This window comes from Dysidea avara, chromosome 2, assembly GCF_963678975.1.
Source record: "Dysidea avara chromosome 2, odDysAvar1.4, whole genome shotgun sequence".
Classification (NCBI taxonomy): Eukaryota; Metazoa; Porifera; class Demospongiae; order Dictyoceratida; family Dysideidae; genus Dysidea; species Dysidea avara.
This window is the reverse complement of record NC_089273.1, coordinates 35225250-35241993: the sequence shown is the minus strand read 5'-3', so window position 1 is coordinate 35241993 and position 16744 is coordinate 35225250.

The window sequence follows — 16744 nt, the reverse complement described above, 5'->3', positions numbered from 1 at the left end:
ACCTTGGGATAGCTTTGGGATAATCCCACACTCATTCAGATGAACCTTGGGACTTCGGGACTAAGGGATTTGAAGCCAGCAAGCTTGGAACGTCAGGATGACTTTGGGATAATCCCACACTCATTCAGTTGAACCTTGGGACTTTAGGACTAAGGGATTTGAAGCTAACAAGCTTGGGACCTTGGGATAACTTTGGGATAATCCCACACTCCTTCAGTTGAACCTTGGTACTTTGGGACTAAGGTGATTTGAAGCTAGCAAGTGTGGGACCTTGGGATAACTTTGGGATAATCCCACACTCATTCAGTTGAACCTTGGGACTTCGGGACTAAGGGATTTGAAGTTAGCAAGCTTGAGACCTTGGGATAACTTTGGGATAATCCCACACTCATTCAGTTGAACCTTGGGACTTCAGGACTAAGGGATTTGAAGCTAGCAAGTGTGGGACCTTGGGGTAACTTTGGGATAATTTCACACTCATTCAGTTGAACCTTGGGACTTCGGGACTAAGGGATTTGAAGCTAGCAAGCTTGTGACCTTGGGATAACTTTGGGATAATCCCACACTCATTTAGTTGAGCCTTGAGACTTCGGGACTAAGGAATTTGAAGCTAGCAAGCTTTGGACCTTGGGATAGCTTTGAGATAATCCCACACTCCTTCAGTTAAACCTTGGGACTTCGAAACTAAGGGATTTGAAGCTAGCAAGAGTGGGATAACTTTGGGATAATCCCACACTCATTCAGTTGAACCTTGAGACTTCGGGACTAAGTGATTTGAAGCTAGCAAGTGTGGGACCTTGGGATAACTTTGGAATGATCCCACACTCATTCAGTTGAACCTTGGTACTTCGAGACTAAGGGATTTGAAGCTAGCAAGTGTGGGATCTTGGGATAACTTTGGAATAATCCCAAACTCATTCAGTTAAGCATTGGGACTTCAAGACTAAGGTATTTGAAGCTAGCAAGCTTGGGACCTTGAGATACCTTTAGAATAATCTTATACTCCTTCAGTTGAACCTTGGGACTAAGGGATTTGAAGCCAGCAAGCTCGGGACTTTGGAATAATCCCACACTCTTTCAGTTGAACCTTGGACTTCGGTGTAACTTTGAATAATCCTTTAGTCCGTTTGTTGAACTGTGAGACTGTGTGACAACTGCAGACAACCTTGGGACATTTCATGGCAAACCTGGACATACCTGTTCAGTCCTACTGGTACCTTTTGGCACATCGCATTACTTACAATGCACGCATCATAGACTAACCTGTGTCCTCTCTAAAGTAATACGGTTAACTGAGATTTTCATATTTGCATGGGAGGGACAATTAGTATTATTCACAATAGCAGTGACTGATAGTTTTCTAACCATTAAAAACCAAGTCAGATAGTTGCACTGGTAGTACGATTGTTTTACAACTCAAAGCCACAATTGACTGTTTTAGTGTTATTGTAAAGCAGAAATAGTTTGGTGTGTAAGATAATCAATGTTTCTGTTGAAGAGTCCTATTGTAAGCATACAAAAATAAGGTCATTCACAATTTTCAGCCTTTTTGCGAGCGTACAAAAAGTACTCCTTCTTCTAACCCCCTTCCCCCTAACCCAAAGCATAGTGTATAAATCTTGACACATATGGATGTATTGTTTAACTGAATGAATACATTGACACTTCTTTAATATTGCATGTTATGACCTTTGTTTTATCTTTTAGGCATCTTATGGCTTTATCATTTTGATGTTTTTGAAGCTGATACCCTGAAGGAAATGTTCCTACACACCAGGAATTATTATTAACCTGATGTATGCTTGTAAACGTGTACACATCACGGAAACAAATTGTTGTTGGTTATCTTCAATGTGTTCATACAAATTAAAACCATCCCACCACTGGCAGTTGCGACAGCAGTACTATGTAGAGTGTGGTTTGTTGGACATTCAGCATACGTAGCCTGGAGTCAGGAGATGTGGCCTTTGCAGAGACAGGCTTTCCCTATGGGCAACCCACATCTGTCACAACTATAACCCACAACACATTCTGCAGGTAGAAAACAGATTCAACAACCAGTATAGCCATGTACTATTCAGTTGTAATTGTTTATCAGTAGTGCTGGACTAAGATTAAAACAGAAAGTGCTATTATAAGAATATAAGGCCTGTATGTTATCATACCGATAACTGCCTAACCTGTAGTTTGAAAACGATTCAATGCATTTATCTTGCCTTTCCTTCAGCTCATAAAGCCTAATTTCACTGGTAACCCTACATAGTTCTCCAGAGTTCTCTGAAACACTACCATCTCGAATTATGTTGGCTTGGGTCCACACATTCACAACATTAACTCCATGCTTTAAAGGGAAAATGCTCTGTTAACATGCTGTATTATGTTTTGATGTATGGAAGCCACTCAACTCTTGTCCAAGATGCATTATGTATGCATCTTGTACTGAAAGTTTATGTTGCAGATGGTAAAGTACAAGCATCACATGATTTTATTGGGCCCCAAAATAATCAAATGTTGTAAACAGCACATTGCCCTTTACATGGACACTGACTTTAAGTAGCAGTATCGGTTTACAAGGTCCTTATGATTTGCATTTAGATTTTTCATCAATTAATGTGATTGGCATTTATTAAAAGCAAATTATTATGCAATTTTTTCCCCCACCCCTAGCATATGGTTTGTATGCTCACGAAATTGTGGATGACCCCTTAGTTAGTTAGTTAGTTAAAGTTTGAAACCAGAAAGATTATTGTGTGACCTGTGGTATGAAATACCAGGGATATACACAGGAATGGGGAGAGGTTCCAAGTTATCAGGAGACCTTCAGTTGAAATTAAAATCTTTACATCAGGATCCTAATATGACCTTTAGTTTGGCACAGAATTACACTGTAGCAGCATGTAGTACCAGGCTTGGGGTCAAATACTTTGAAAAGTATTTAAATACAAATACTTTGAAAGTATGAAATACAAAATACAAATACTTATACCCAGAGTGTATTTGAAATACAAATACTTTTAAAAGCATTTAAATACTTTTAAAATACTTCTGTACTTTGATCCTTTGATCTTAAGTACACGTTACACAACCACCCAATAGTACACACCTCTGTTTTAATATTGGTCTAATAAAATTTCAAATGTATGGTAAACACAACTGTAACACTATAATTCCAGAAAACAATTGGAGTATATGTGACTGGATTTTGGAAAAACGATCCAAATCGCACATTAGAAGTTCCGAGATAAACGGTTTTAAAGAATTGGAGCCAGCATAACTCTCCAAGGATAGCAAGCACGCGTATGAAATTTACACAAAAGATGCATCAATCTGTTACCTTTCAAGCCACTTCCAGTACTTGTAGCTGCTTGTACAGTTTCCCGCCAAATAAGATAGAAAATCTGAGCAGTTGGACCAGCGAAGTAGTATCACGAGTGCTCACAAAGGGTGGAGGCTGGGGGGTGGAGGCTGGGGGGTGGAGGCTGGGGGGTGGAGGCTGGGGGGTGGAGGCTGGGGGGTGGTGGGGAGGGCAAGAGATAGACCTCAAAATGGAGGCAGACCACGATTGGAGTCCAGACACGAGATTACAGGGCTGTGCTGGCTCCTTAGTGGCTGATATGTAGCAAAATCAACAGAGTGGAGGCAGACCACGATTGGAGTCCAGACACGAGATTACAGGGCTGTGCTGGCTCCTTAGTGGCTGATATGTAGCAAAATCAACAGAGAACACGTCTGGCAAGTTCTTCATAACTCTTCCCATTCAAAGAAATTGAAAGACAATAGTTAGTATTTGATATATTTTTACAGATTAAGGTGTCAATAAGTGAAAGAGATCATCTTCCAACCAAATAAATTTTACAGATTAGGCCATACAGATTCTCTTCCAAGCAAAAGTATTTGAGGAATTTGCAGAAAGTATTTTAAGTGTTTACACGAAGTATTTAAGTATAAATACAGATACATGTTGTTTCAAAACTTCGAAATACAAATACAATTACAAATGCTCAAAAATAGTATTTAAATACAGCTAAATACAAATACTCATGTATTTGACCCCAAGCCTATGTAGTACATTGCAATAAAATAAAATTTACTTTGGGAGGGATGACTGATATACTCTAATAGAGCAGTCAAATATGTATATTCTAATACAGCATTCATATCAATGTGACCAGGCCTGCAAACACAGAGATGAAATTTGTCTCCTTTTTTTGATTTTTCTTGATCATAACTTGTTATTCCATCATCATGTAATATACAGCTCTTATGACTTATTTAGTTGGCTCTATAATGCCATGTATGCCAATGGCGGATCCAGGATGGAGCATTTGAGGCAAATGCCCCCCCCCCCCCCCCCCCCCCCTCTCCTCATCTTGTGGAGGAACCATACTTCTGATTAAAACACTGAACTGTATGTCAGGCCAAGACCAGCTTATAAAATTCACGAGAATAAGCACATTTTACTAGCATTTATTACAAATTCACCTGAAATCAAAGCGAATCAAAGTAAACTAACTATGAAATTGTCACCCAGTGCCATCGTGTGTACTAAGCGTCTCAAGAAATAATTATTGTATTTCTGTTGTTCAAGACATACAGAGCCTTTTCAACAGCTTTTAAGACTTCACAATCATCTGCAAAGGCCAAAATAGCAAAAATCAACAGTGAGATACCACTAAGAGGTGTATGCTTCAAAAAATGTAGCAACTAACAAGAGAATCTGGGTCTCCCCAACCATCTACAACTTGGCCTCTTTGTGCCCCTCCCCTTGCCAGATGCTGGATCTACCCCTGTATGCATTAATATCAATTGGGAGTATTCATTCCAAACAAAATGGAATGAGTACTCGCAAGTGATATCAGTGCCATTCCCTTTAATTAGGTGATTTTTTAGTTGCTCACACTCTTACGAGATAACGTTACATTTGAGCCATACTGTGCAGTGCTACAAAATGGTAACAGCTGGAAAAAACCGATTTGTTCAGTGACAATACAGAAATAAAGTACAGGTGCTTAATTAAATGGTCATAACTTACAAATATAGTCCTGTACTGAGATGCAACTTTTGTCATCACCTCTCTATGAACTATAGAATCCATTACTGTGTAAGTTATGGCTTTCAAGTCCTTACTGTGACCAGGGAAAATAGCGATAACTCTAGAAAAATGAGACTAAACTGTTCGTCCAATGTGAGGCAGACTAATGCTTGTATCTTCTGTTTTCTGATATGGAATAAAGGTTTTCAAACATTTCTTGCTTTACCACGTACCATGGTTTTTGCTGTTAGCACCTTCCTTCGAATTCATCATGAAACCAGTGCTTAAAAAATTACAATTTAAGGAATTTTTTATATACCGTATAGTAAAAAAGTTTAACCATAAAAAAGTATAAAGTTCGGCGAAAACCCACTATTGCAAAATTGCCGAAAAAACTTTGGTAAATGGGGCTTCACCTGTATTTCTTGTAGCTACTATGTATTGTACCACTCGGACGCAACATTGCTGCACATAAGCACGGGTGATTAAACAACTTGTCAATTAAGGAGTTTGGCAACCATTTTGATTGTGTGTCTATCCCTTGCATTGAGGGATCATGACTCACAATGGAAAGGACTGCCACACCTCTTTCTTTTAATCACTTGCACGTACAGCTACCATACAACTGTAAGTATTGCTTGCTGTTTCTTGTGTTGTAGAGAGCAATGTTTGGATTTTCGTGAACTCTAACCTTGCGACAATTGAAGGGAACACTTAGAAATACCCATGATACCTGTCACAATGCTTTGATACCACCTGTTCAACATGGCTATGTAATCTGCTCATTTCATTGCTAAAAATAATTGGCAATTAAAACTTAGGCAATTGAAATGTTATTCGCCGAATTCACCGATGTTTTATGTGGTAATTTATAAATATTTTTCACCCATTGTGTTTAATGCATTCTACTGTAAAATTACGTTTGTGCAAACATGTGGGATTGTTGCAGGTATAGTCACAAATGTATGCAGTATTTACAATAGCATTGCTTACTTATCATGAACCATGTTGTGGGTTCATAATAGGGATCGCCCATGTTTTTTGCAAAAATCTTAATAGAACACACACCTCAAATCCAACTTGAAAAGTGTCCTTCAACTCAAACAACCTTGTAGTGGTTCTTTGCAATGAGTATAGGTCCACTAGTAAGTATCAGTGAAAAGGAAACAGTATGTGTATTTCAGACAATTCTGAAATTTGCCATTTTGTTCATATTATTATTATTGTTATTCATAATATTATTCTTTCACAGGCATAGCAAAGTTTACAAGGAGAATAAAGTAACAAGGCTGACTGAATGGATCATTGTGCATGTCCATGACCTATACTTGACTTCGTTTATGGATGGAAACAGTCCAAACTGGGCCTGCCAAAAAGCCATTATACATGAAAAGTCATACAAGATTGTGCTCAGAGTTAGGTTCAGGTCTGCAGTACAGATTAAGCTTCATGGCCTATACTGAGTTTAATAAGGACAGGTTCTATTAGCAGCAAGCAATGCATTGCAAGGTGTTTTTTTTTTTGCTTCGTGATTATTATACATGGGTGAGTTACTAAGATTAAATACTCTAATAGAGCAGTCACGTAAATACTCTAATAATGCAGTCAAGTGTATAACAACAGTCCTTGCACTGAATTTGACAGCTATTAAAGGCACTAGTAATGTAAATTCTAGCTCACGACTCTCAGTCTGTATACACATTGCAATTTGATCACTTTCATGTGTGTATACTAAAATGTTGATAGCATTACTATGCAGAATGCGAAATTATGCTATTCACAACAGTCTTCATTGTCAAAAAATAATCATTTACTGGATTAATAAAAAGTATATAAACTAGATGAATAAAAAATTGAAATTTTTAAGAGGGAGAATAGGGATCGCTAAAAAAAGCCATGAAACAAGAAGGGATCGCTGGGGTGGTAATATAAACCACAAATACTATTTTTCAAAATGATGGAGTATGTAACTATAGATTTATGACAGAGAGTCAAAATATGGATTTGTGATTTACGTTATTACCCCCAGCGATCCCTTTTTGTTTCATGACTTTTCAGCGATCTTTATTCTCCCTCTTAAAAATTACTATTTTTTATTCATCTAGTAAGTAAAAGTGCGTGCACTTGTATGTACTGATCTATGGTACTTTACAACTTAGTCGGGCTAGGCTTTGTCGCAAACTCAGTGATGATGACCTGACAGAAGAAAGCTGCATTCGAATTCTTGAAAGTTGTCTTAAGTCAGCTGTAGTAAACCTCTCTTAAAGGACCCTTGACACTTGTACTTACGTACGTATTAGATAAATGTGCTTGTTGTGCTGGAGCTATTCAATCAATCGACACTGTACATTTTACCTTCTTGTATAGGACAGTTTGTGAGGTCCCTATGAATTTTTACAAATACAGTATTACTTCTAAAAACAACCTCCTTATAACAGTAAAACTTCATCAAATCAATTGATCCCATTATACAGAGGTTTCAATGTATGTTTAAATATCTGCTATCTAGTAAATGTGTATTACTTTAAGTCTTTAATTCTCCTATTGTAATGTATTGCAGACTAGAAATTACTAAATATCTGGACCCTTATGGTCGATTCCTTATCAAAACTACATTAATGTATTTTAAAACTCAAACCCACATTTACTTCCTCTGAGTATCACTATAAATAAGTATGGTGTAATAAAGTCACTGGTATGCATCAAATGTTAGGATAATTTTTGGATGGTTGTACTTGTATAATACATTGTACAATCAGAAGTAACTAATGTATTGTCAGTTGGAATTATATTCACACAGATTTAAAGTATGCATGTGCAGGTTTATAGTAGCATAGTGTCCATGATTTTATTTTATTAGGGTTTACATATTTGTAGCATACAATACGAATCTTTTCCATACTTCACATAGAAGTAATGAGGATATCTGCAATGATGTTGTGATTATGTTTTATATATTATCTATGTCACAACACAAAATGGCTGCCATTATAGATGGACCGATGATCAGATTGGTGATTTGATTGGTTGCCAATGTGGCAGTTTCTACTATATCGGTAATCATCTGGGAACTGATACTACTACCGATAGTTTGTATGGCAAATATGAGTGCCATTATTTGCAGCAATGAAAAGCCTTTTTGCTCATTACAAACAAACAGAAAGCCTCTCTATACTATTCTATTAAACACCAAGTTACGAGAAGCCATGCAACTGCTACTGTAATTACTGCTATTTGTGTTGAACCATTCTTACACAGATCTTCTAAAAGCAGTAGCTGTTTCACTTTAACAATAAAAAAAACTACACCACAGGGAAGCTAAACTGATAATCTGTGTATAGTAGCCATCTTGATAACTAATCAAAACACGGAGTATGGACAAATTAAATTATATATTTGTAGTGCTTAATTGTCTGGGTTGTGTACTAGTGGCCACACCAACCAAAGGTATAGTTGTGCCTTATAGTTACATCACTTCTGTTTTCTCAAAATCATTAGACTATGCATTATGCAGTAGCTACACACCAGTAATTCTATTTTACACTTTACGTATATACAATAATCGGATCGGTAAAATCAGTATTGGCTGTTTTAGGTACAGATTAATCGGATTTGATACAACTGAAAAATCCTTAATTGTATACAATTCTAGCTGCCATAGTATGCTGATTTTGTATAGGGAGGTATCGAGCAAGACAATGTTTCCCTATGATAAGGTTTTTAAATTCAAGGAAGGGCGAAGGTGAGGTATATACATTACAAATAAACCTATATGTATCCGAATTTAAATTTTTTGGTCTGCTTTTGCACCGTCACATTACATGTACTACTTCTTACCTGTATTGTCTAGTAGTTTCATGTGTAAAAACTAGACAACATTCATTTTGAATATTGTGTGCCAAAGTCTTGGAACTAACATGAACATTTTGTCAATTATGACATCAATTTTCATCATAGCGAATATCATTCATTCCAGAGGATTGGCATTTGTACAGTATACGTACCTCTTACAATGATGTAACCAAATACACAGCGGTACACGTTGTAATGTTTTATGGGAGTGTGGTTGTACTTTGGGAACAAGTTACTTCATTAAAGCAACCTATATAGCGTTGATGTGAATGTGGCAGTTGTACAGTTTATAAGAGCTCAATCTGAACATACATATACAGAAGTATAACTTGATAATGTCTAAGGTTACGGGATTCATCATTTTATATACAGGAGCGTAACTTGATAATGTCTAAGGTTACGGGATTCATTATTTTTACTTTTCGATGTTACTTCAGTGACCTTTTGGCATACCACAGTACATGCGATGCACATGTCATGGACTTACCTGTGCCCTTGTTAAAGTAATATGATTAATTGAGATGTTAGTTTTTAGGAGGGACAATTGGTATCATTCACAATAACAACAACTTAACAGGTTTCTAGGCACTAAATCTACCTCAGATACAAATTAGATAATTGCACTGGTAGAACATATTGTTTTAAAACTCAAAGCCACGATTAATTGTTTTAAGTGTTATTATAAAGCAGAAATAGTTTGCCGTGGAAGATGATCGATGTTTATGTTGGAGAGATCCATTGTAAGCATTCAAAAGCAAATTTTTGGAAGGTTTCTACTTTAGTTTATTGAGGTCTGAAACCAGAATGTCTTTTGTGTTACCTGTGGTGCAAAATATCAGGGGCATGGGGAGGGGGATCCATGCTTTCAAGAGCACCCCAGTTGAAATTAAATTTTTGAAATACTTTACATCAGGATCCTAACATGGCATTTAATTTAGCAGCACAGAATTGCATTGTACAGTACAATAACTTATAGCAACATATACTTTACATAGGGAGGGATCTAAAGTAAAGAAACAAACATTTTTTTTTGGACTGAGCATCATTTTGGTACCAAATTTATTTCGGCACCAAATCACCATTTCATCACCAAATCCATTTTGGCACCAGATTCGGCACCAAATTCACCTTAATTGTCGTAATTAATTTTTTTGCCATTAACCTATCATCACAGCCATTTCTTGGCCACCACCTTGGATTTCACGTCTTTTTTCACCTTGGCCTTTTTAGGGGGCTGCACTCTTTTTTTACAGCTTGGCTGTTTGGTATAGATATCACCTCTTTTTGTATTGCAAGCCACAAAGCTGGCCATATGGCTTTGATGCTTCCTTTTAACTTGTTTTTTCTTTACTGCAGGAATTGTGGAACAAAGGAAGTAATTGTGTGCATAGCTTTTGTCCGATGAAATATTTGTATATTTAATATTGAAAAAGTGACTTCTTACATGTACATTACTGAACTGTAGCTGAAACTCTCATTGTTTGTAGCTGAACTCTCTACAGGGTGACTTGCTTGTAGCTGAATTGTCTATAGGATTAACATTTTGTAGCTGAACTCCCTACAGAATAATTTGCAATGTAATATAATTCTATAATGGAGTAAGTTATAAACGTGGCTGAATGCTCTATTAGGGTGACTGTTCTATTAGATTATCTCGATCTCGCATATGCTACACGTAGTTGGCTTTGGAATCATAACTCAGTGGTTTGTATACCGATTCTTCTGTATGATAGGCATGAAAACTAATAGTTTTTTTTAATCATAAAAATCGGTCGCGTAATTGTGACACAGGTTGGGTTTGTGTCATATCTCGATAGCCTTTAACTGGATTCCTTCCAAACCACAAAAAGGCACTCCTACGAAAGTTACTCCATCTACATAGCAATTTTCAGCTCATTCTTTCAAGTGGTTTACCCTGTGGGCGTGACAGACCTTCAACCTTATTTTACGCAAATAATCGGTGATAACTCCGTGAATGTTCATCAGATTCCTACCAACCTTGGTACTGAGATTTGCCTTAACGAGCCTTTTACGTGTGCCAAATGTCAGCCCGATTGGAGTATGAATTCGTGTTTTATGGTAGATTTTGTGAAGTGTGCGAAAAGAAGTAGAAGAAAAAAACGAAGAAAAAAACCCAACGTTTGGCCACTCGTATCTCGGAAATGGCTGGAGCGATTTTCTTCAAATTTGGAATATAGACTCCCCTACCTAGCCGGCACTTCTGTAGCAACTTAGGTTTCAATCAGATAAGGAATCATGGAACTACAAAGGTGTGAAAATCGCATTTACTTTCTTCATGTTAATATACTCATGGGTGTGGCATGCCGGCTTCTTTGGCCACACGTCACACTACCGTGTGTCTTGATCTAATCCAAAACAGCCAAGCTGTAAAAAAAGAGTGCGGCCCTCAGTAAAGCTACGGTGAAAAAGATGTGAAATCCAAGGTGGCGGCCAAGAAATGGCTGTGATGGTAGGTTAATGGTAAAAATTTTAATAATGGCAATTCAGGTGAATTTGGTGCCACTTGGTCTTAGCACAAAATTAACCTGAATTTTTGTTATTAAAATTTTTACCATTAACCTACCATCACAGCCATTTCTTGGCCGCCACCTTGGATTTCACATCTTTTTTCACCATAGCCTTTCTGAGAGCCGCACTCTTTTTTTACAGCTTGGCTGTTTTGAATTAGATTGCACCACTATTCTTTTTGTATTTGTATACCCCAAAGCCGGCCTAAGGCCGGCTTTGGGGCTTTTTTGAGCTATCTTTTTTCTTTACCACATGAAGAAGAAAAAGATGAAGCAAATGTTAAATACTTTAACTAATTTAGATTTTATCGGTAAATGTACAAATTATTTATATAGTACATGCAGTTATTACATGTCAATTATTCCCTACAGAAAACTTGTTTGCAGCTGATCTCTCTACCGAGTAACTTGAAATGTAGCTGAACTCTATACAGGGTGATTTGCTTGTAGATGAACTCTCTACAGGATTCTCTCTACAAGGTGACTTCTTTTAGCTGAACTCTCTACAGGGTGATTGATTTTTTTTGCAGCTGAACTCTCTACATGATTCTTTCTTTGTAGCTGAACTCTCTACAAGGTAACTTCTTCTAGCTGATCTCCCTACAGGGTGATTTGTTTGTAGCTGAACTCCCTACAGGGTGATCTCTGTTCGTAGCTGAACTCTCTACAGGGTGATTTGTTTGCAGCTGAACTCTCTACATGATGGTTTCTTTGTAGCTGAACTCAGCTGAACTCTCTACAGGGCGACTTTCCTGTAGCAGAATTGTTTATCAGATTAACTGTTTGTAGCTGAATTCCTCACAGAATAACTTGCAATGTAACATAATTCTATAATGGAGCAAGTTGTAAAGGTAGCTGAATGCTTTATTAGGGTGACTGTTCTATTAGAGTATCTCGATCTTGCATTTGCTACACGTAGTTGCGTTTCGAATCATAACTCAGTGGTTTGTACTCCGATTCTTCTGTACTACTGCAAGGACTTTCTATGATGATTATTCCAGCTACATACTGATTTTCAGCTCATTGATCTAAGCGGTTTGCCTGGTAGACGTGAAAACTAGCAGTTTTTTATTCATAAAAATCGATCGCGTAATTTTGACACAGGTTGGGTTTTGTGGCATATCTTCATGGTTTTTATCTCGATTCCTTCAAACCACAAAAAGGCACTCCTGCAATAGTTACTCAATCTACATATAAATTTTCAACTCATTCCTCCAAGGGGTTTACCCTGTAGGTGTGACAGACCTTCGACTTTATTTTACACAAATAATCGGTCATAACTCCGTGAATGTTCATTAGATTCCTACCAAAATTGGTACGGAGATCTGCCGTAATGAGCCCTTTAAGTGTGCTAAGTTTAAGCCCTATCCGAGCACGCATCCGTGTTTTACGGAGGATTTTGCGAAATAAAGAAGATGAAGAAGAAAAAACGAAGAAATCAAAATGAAACCTTGTTTGCTTGTATCTCGGAAATGGCTGGAGCGATTTTCTTCACATTTGGCATGTAGACTCCCCTAACTGGCAGGCACTTCTGTAACAAATTTGGTTCCAATGGGATTAGGGATTACAGAGCTACGTAGGTATGAAAATTGCGTTTTCTTTCTTCCTGTTAATATATAGTCACGGTGTGGCGCTGGCTTCTTGGGCCGCACGATACACTACCGTGTGTCTTGATATATATATATGTACCATATTTTAAGTGGAGATGTATCTGAATCACCAAGAAATATCCTTTTGCACTACAGTGAATGGCCAAGTGACTGAGTGTGTTGTTTGGCCGATCAGCCAGTAGAAAAATCCGCAGTTTGTGTATAGTTGCTATGCATAGTTGAAATTGTTTCTAGCATTTTACATGAATAATGCTGATGCTAGTGTTACTTATACTAGACCTATACTTCATGACAATGGCTAGTTCACAATGTCTCTTTTGGTGGAGTATATAATTTAATTTACACTACTCTATTGATTATGTGTGTGTCTATAATTATGTGAACAACTGAGTGAAAAGTGTTCATTTTTGCAAAATACAATTATTTTGCTACAACAATTTATTAGAATTATATTAAAATCAACTGGGTAAAAAATACATGTACTACATATTTCACGCAAGGTTTAGAAGCTTATTTTTTTACACAATGAAACAAAGGTACAATAACAAAACCTATGTACCATCAGATTTACCTTTTGTGTTTAGTACGTGTGTTATGGGTGCTTTTGACAATGTGGTAGAAATAAAGTTTACTGTCGTCATTTCTTTGTTGGAATGGCCTTCTTATTTGTTCACATGGAGGAGCACAGGGAAGTACTATGCCTTGATGGAGCAAAACAATTAGATTGAGTACAGAGCCAAATCTTACACAGCTTTGAAACTCCAAACATAGTAATAATATAAGATGGGATATCTTGAAAGCAAAAAACCACGAGTACACACTTGAATGCATAATAGGCTCAGACCTAGTAGTTAACACTAGAATGCTCTTGTGGAGTATTTATAATTAGCTTTCATTTATTTGCACCATTTACGTCTACAGATTCAATCTGAGTAATGCCCACTGTTTCATCTTAGTCTTACTTGCTACATCTATTTTTGTTGACTGCGTAGTATATCATCACAGCTGTAGCTTCCACAAGCTACACATACCAAGTAAATACATTCTGACAGCATACTTTAGCAATACTCCCACTCCCTGAGTTTATTCCCACAAATTGTGCTAATCCAGATTATATAACTAAACCCACAAGTAAATGTTTTATAGGTAGCTATAAAGAGTAGAATGTAGCATTAATGTTGTGGGTAGTAATTCAGTCCAACTGTTGTAAATGGAAAAAAAAATCTAATCCAAAACAGCCAAGCTGTAAAAAAAGTGTGCGGCCCTCAGAAAGGCTATGGTGAAAAAAGATGTGAAATCCAAGGTGGTGGCCAAGAAATGGCTGTGATGGTAGGTTAATGGTAAAACTTTCAATAATGACAATTTAGGTAAATTTTGTGAAGCGGCACAAAAATTCACCTGAATTGTCGTTATTAAAATTTTTACCGTTAACCTACCATCACAGCCATTTCTTGGCCGCCACCTTGGATTTCACATCTTTTTTCACCATAGCCTTTCTGAGGGCCGCACACTTTTTTTACAGCTTGGCTGTTTTGGATTAGATTTCATTTCTTTTTGTATTTGTATACCCCAAAGCCGGCCTATGGCCAGCTTTGGGACTTTTTTAACCTATGTTTTTTTCTTTACTACAGGAAGAAGCAAAGATGAAGTAGATGTACTTTAAATATTTTATCAGTAAATGTACAAATTATATATACTGTATAATACATATGTGACCGGATTTGCGAAAAGCACATCCAATTTGCCAACTTTGACAATTGATAACTTCAGATTGGAAAGAGCTATTGCCTTGATATTTGGACAGTGGTGAGCACCACTATAGTTGAATACATGGTGAAATTTTCAGGTTAATATGTTACTTGAACACTGAGTTATGGTCTCCACCGTTTACGGAATTGGATGTGTGTGGAAGACCCCTTTTCGCAAATCCGGTCACATATATTGATTACAGAAGTCTCCATGGTGGTTTCTTTGTAACTGAACACTCTACAAGGTGACTTCTTCTAATTGCTCTCTCTACAGGGTGAATTGTTTGTAGCTGAACGATCTACAAGGTAACTTCTTCTAGCTGATCTCTCTACAAGGTGATGTGTTTGTAGCTGAATTTTGTATAGGTGATTTGTTTACAGCTGAGCTCTTTACAGAATGGTTTCTTTGTAGCTGAACTCTCTAAAAGGTAACTTCTTCTAACTGATCTTTCTACAGGGCAATTTGTTTCTGGCAGAATTTTCTACAGGGTGATTTCTTTGCAGCTGAACTCTCTAGATGGTGGTTTCTTTGTAGCTGAACTCTCTACAAGGTAACTTCTTCTAGCTGATCTCTCTACAGGACAATTTGTTTGTAGCTGAACTATCACATGATTGTTTCTTTGAAGCTGAACTCTCTACAAGGTGATTTCTTCTAGCTGATCTTTCTACAGGGTGATTTGTTTGTAGCAGAACTCTCTACAAGGAAACTTCTTCTAGCTGATCTCTCTACAGGGAGATTTGTTTGTAGCTAAACTCTCTGTACATGATTTGTTTGCGGCTGAATTCTCTATATGATGGTTTCTTTGTAGCTGAACTCTCTACAAAGTAACTTCTTCTAGCTGATCTCTTTACAGGGTGAATTGTTTGTAGCTGAACGATCTACAAGGTAACTTCTTCTTACTTATCTCTCTACAGGGTGATTTGTTTGTAGCTGAACTTTCTACAAGGAAACCTCTTTTAACTGAGCTCTGTACAGGGTGAATTGTTTGTAGCTGAACTATCTACAAGGTAACTTCTTCTAGCTGATCTCTCTACTGGATGATTTGTTTGTAGCTGAACTATCTACAAGGTAACTTCTTCTAGCTGATCTCTCTACAGGGTGATTTGTTTGTATCTGAATTCTGTATAGGTGATTTGTTTGCAGCTGAGCTCTTTACAGAATGGTTTCTTTGTAGCTGAACTCTCTACAAGGTAACATCTTCTAGCTGATGTATCTACAGGGTCACTAGTTTGTAGCTGAATTCTCTACATGGTGGTTTCTTTGTAACTGAACTATCTACAAGGTGACATCTTCTAGCTGATCTTTCAACAGGGTGATTTGTTTGTAACTGAACTCTCTACAAGAAAACTTCTTCTAACTGATGTCTGAACAGGGTGAATTGTTTGTAGCTGAACTCTCTACAGGGTGATTTGTTTGTAGCTGATCTCTATACAGCTTACTTATTTCTAACTGATCTCTTGAATTCTGTTCAGGGTGACTGCTCTATTAGGGTGACTGCTCTATTAGAGTATCTCGATCTCGCACTTGCTACACCAAGTTGGATTTCGTGTTATAACTCCGTGGCTTTAAGTCTGATTCTTCTACACCATTGAAGAGCCTTTCTAAGATGATAACTCCATCTGTACAGCGATATTCAAAGCATTACCCCAAGTAGTTTATCTGGTAGGCGTGGCAAGCATAATAATAATAATAAAATTAAAAAATTAAAAATTAGCTAATCTCGATTGCATAATTGTTACACACTGTTTATTTTTTCGCTGTATCTTCCTGGTTTTTAGCTCGATTTCTTTCAAACCACAAAAGGTTTGAGGTTTAATAGTTAACCTATTCACCCACCGATTTTCAGCTTCTTCCAATACGCGGTTTACCCTGTAGGCGTGACAACATATTGGTGCAATTTTTCGTGCATAATCGCTCATAACTCTTTGCCTGTTTATGGTATTCCAGCCAAAGTTGGTACCGAGATGCGCCTT